The sequence below is a fragment of the Anopheles moucheti genome, assembly GCF_943734755.1.
Source record: "Anopheles moucheti chromosome X unlocalized genomic scaffold, idAnoMoucSN_F20_07 X_unloc_4, whole genome shotgun sequence".
Lineage (NCBI taxonomy): Eukaryota > Metazoa > Arthropoda > Insecta > Diptera > Culicidae > Anopheles > Anopheles moucheti.
The window spans coordinates 978,482-982,500 of record NW_026453548.1 but is presented as its reverse complement, the minus strand read 5'-3'; positions in this window follow the sequence as shown (position 1 = coordinate 982,500).

The window sequence follows — 4,019 nt, the reverse complement described above, 5'->3', positions numbered from 1 at the left end:
GATTCGTTCAGTCCATTACTCTTGTGTGTGGTTTTCGTTTGCTTCGATTCGTTCAGTCCATTACTCTTGTGTGTGGTTTTCGTTTGCTTCGAGTCGTTCAGTCCATTACCCTTGTCTATGATTTTCGTTTGCTTCGAGTCGTTCAGTCCAATACTTACCCTTGTCTATGATTTTCGCTCTAAGCCCAGTCGCCCTGCGCTCTGGAAATCACATTCCAACTCTATCACCGATAGCGCTCACACCTTGGAAACCACATTTCACCCAGGGGACCTTAGGGTGGATTTTGAGCCTTTCGGGATTGCGAAACCATCATTTAACACTCTAAACTTAATTTCCGCAATCCCAGACGCACTTTCCATATGGTCTCCAAAAATGCGTGTGAGCTGACCTGGTCCCTTATAATAGGCAATGAACACGATTTTGGCAAAATATTTTTTTCAAAATTTTTTGACTCACCGGGTAAAATCGAATTTACTTGGGAAAAATGTTCTAGCAGGGGCCCTCCCATACAAATTTTTTTCTTCTCAAAAATGATTTTCGTTTCACTTTTCATACTCAGGGGAGTCTAAAATTGATGTTTTGAGTCACCATGAAAAAAAAATTTTTTTTGACCCGAGCTTGTGTCGCGACCCAAAAATCGACTCACTTGGGAAAAATGTTCTAGCAGGGGCCCTCCCATACAAAAATTTTTTCTTCTCAAAAATGATTTTCGTTTCACTTTTCATACTCAGGGGAGTCTAAAATTGATGTTTTGAGTCACCGTGAAAAAAAAATTTTTTTGACCCGAGCTTGTGTCGGCGACCCAAAAATCGACGCACTTGGGAAATATGTTCTAGCAGGGGCCCTCCCATACAAAAATTTTTTCTTCTCAAAAATGATTTTCGTTTCACTTTTCATACTCAGGGGAGTCTAAAATTGATGTTTTGAGTCACCGTGAAAAAAAAATTTTTTTGACCCGAGCTTGTGTCGGCGACCCAAAATCGACGCACTTGGGAAAAATGTTCTAGCAGGGGCCCTCCCATACAAAAATTTTTTTTTGACTCACCGGGTAAAATGGTCGCACTTGGTAAAAATGTTCTAGCAGGGGCCCTCCCATACAAAATTTTTTTCTTTTCAAAAATGATTTTCGTTTCACTTTTCATACTCAGGGAAGTCTAATATTGAAGTTTTGAGTCACCGTGAAAAAAATTTTTTTTTGACTCACTGGGTAAAATGGTCGCACTTGGGAAAAATGTTCTAGCAGGGGCCCTCCCATACAAAAAATTTTAATTTCTCAAATCGATCCGTGGTTTCACTTTTCATACTCTAGGGCCCATTTGCTTCAACTTTGGAAAAAATTTTCGATGATGAAAAATTTTCACCTTCGACGTCCATCGACCACTCGACCCGAACTTGGTACTTTTGTATGGAGGTACCCAAGTGGTGACTTTCTCATACAAAAATTTTTATTTCTCAAATCGATCCGTGGTTTCACTTTTCATACTCTAGGGCCCATTTGCTTCAACTTTGGAAAAAATTTTCGATGATGAAAAATTTTCGCCTTCGACGTCCATCGACCACTCGACCCGAACTTGGTACTTTTGTATGGAGGTACCCGAGTAGTGACTTTTTCATACAAAAATTTTTATTTCTCATATCGATCCGTGGTTTCACTTTTCATACTCTAGGGCCCAATTGCTTCAACTTTGGAAAAAATTTTCGATGATGAAAAATTTTCACCTTCGACGTCCATCGACCACTCGACCCGAACTTGGTACTTTTGTATGGAGGTACCCGAGTGGTGACTTTTTCATACAAAAATTTTTTTGCGAATACGTGTTCGTTCGCGATCATTTAGGCCATGAACAACAAGTCCGCTGCGATAGAAATAGTGCATTGTAGTTACTCGACGAGAAAAAAAATCGGGACTTAGAAAAATTTTTGAAAGTCAAATCGTATTGACTTCCAACAACACCTGATAATAAACACACATTGCCTGTTGCACCACAGTTCGCATTTGACTTAACAAATCGCCTGTTGGTACGCACATCACCATCGACTTTACCAATCGCGTTTCGCACCGCTAATCCCACTTGGCGTGGAGCCACGCACATAATGTTGCGAGGAGAGTATTAATCGGGACTTAGCGTTTTAAGCTCGCGAACACTCCACTATGGGAGTGCACGCAAGCACCAACTGTACACACACAACACAACAATCACTCTCGCGAACACTCCATTCCCAAAGTGAACGCGAGCACCAGCAAGCATGGGTCGCCTGAGAGGATCGATGCGAACGCATCTCTACAACTCGCAGCTCCCAGCCTGTAGTCCCGTCGTTTGCGGGCGGTCGAAGGTGTCGAAACTAGTTGTATCCACGGTCGACGGAAACACAGCCACCAGGGTTCCCTGTGGTAAGGTACTTCCACGTGCAGCGTGCTCCCGCCCGTTGCGGCTCAGTCTAGTGCTATAGCGGGGATGAGACGTCAGTGTGCGCGGGGCAGCACCGACGGATCTCGGAGGGTTGTTAAGCCCGCTAGCTTCCGATCACCTAATGGGTTTGAGAAGCGCTATCAGCTCGGATTGGATACGACCTTAGAGGCGTTCAGGCATAATCCAGCGGACGTAGCGTCATACCAAAGTCCGGTCGAACTAGTATTGAGCCAGTGGTCCGTACCTGTGGTTCCTCTCGTACTGCACAGGAATTCCGTTAAGATAGCGGCAAACAGCACACACCAGTAGGGTAAAACTAACCTGTCTCACGACGGTCTAAACCCAGCTCACGTTCCCTTGAAAGGGTGAACAATCCTACGCTTGGTGAATTTTGCTTCACAATGATAGGAAGAGCCGACATCGAAGGATCAAAAAGCCACGTCGCTATGAACGCTTGGCGGCCACAAGCCAGTTATCCCTGTGTCTGGTGCGAGCCTCCAGAGAGAGCAGACGCAAATCCACGCTCCTCCGTGTTTCAGAGCAAAAGTGCCGCAATTTGCGTTTGACCGGTGCGAAAGTTTGCAGTAAAGTTGGAGGTACCCTCCGGAACCCCCCCTGCGAATTTGGTGGCCCCACGCCCCCCCTTGCGTGTGTTATTCAACGAAACGGTTTTTGTGACATATTGTGCGAAAGAGTGAAGATATCGAAAAAGTGATAGTGACACTTCGTGGGCCTCACCAGGCCACACCTTTTGGTGAAGAAACATTGGCCGAATTGATGGAGTTCGCGGAACGGCAGGTGTTTTTGTGGTGAAATTTCACACCTGTATAACTCCGAACATTGCGGATCGATTCCGCTGGAAGGTGTCTTAAAAGTTGCGCTCTACAGTAAAGGACAAGTGTTGAAAATTTCGTGGAAATCGGACAAAAACTCAGGGAGTTATTCGCGGACAAAGAAAACCACGTGCTCGTCGAAAATGGCGGCGTGTGTGTGAAAAAGAGCGAGGAAAAAACTTCCGGACGAATCACCCCCCTGCTGGAGCGCTAGCGCTCCCGGAGGGGCACTCCCGGACGAAATTTCACCGCTCTTTGTGTGTGTGTGAAATTTGTGTGTGTGAGATTTTCGGCCCGATACCATCGTGTGGGGTGTCTAACGACGCGTCTCGGAAAGAGGAGTGGGGGAAACGCGGTTTCCCCCCCCTAGCACCACCCACCCCCCACCCAGCCCCGGAAAACCCCCGCGAAAGGTGGTTTTCCGCGTTTTTCCCGGCCAAGGAGCGGAGGTAGAGCTCCCGAGTGTTTGGAAGAAAGTTGCGGGGGGAATTATCACATCGGAAACCATCGCCGGAAAAGTGATTTTCGCAACATCCAGGGAGATACGGGCGGAAAAGCGTTTTTCCGAAGAAGAAAATTTTCGCCCTGATACCGTCGTGCGGGGTATCAAACGACGAGTTTTCAAGAGAGGAGTCGGGAAAATACCCCCCCACCACCATACCACCCACTCCCACCCCTCTAGGGCGGAAAAACCACCCAGGAAGCGGTTTTTGGCGATTTTCCCGGCCAAGGAGCGGAGGTAGAGCTCCCGAGTGTTTGGAAGAAAGTTGCGGGG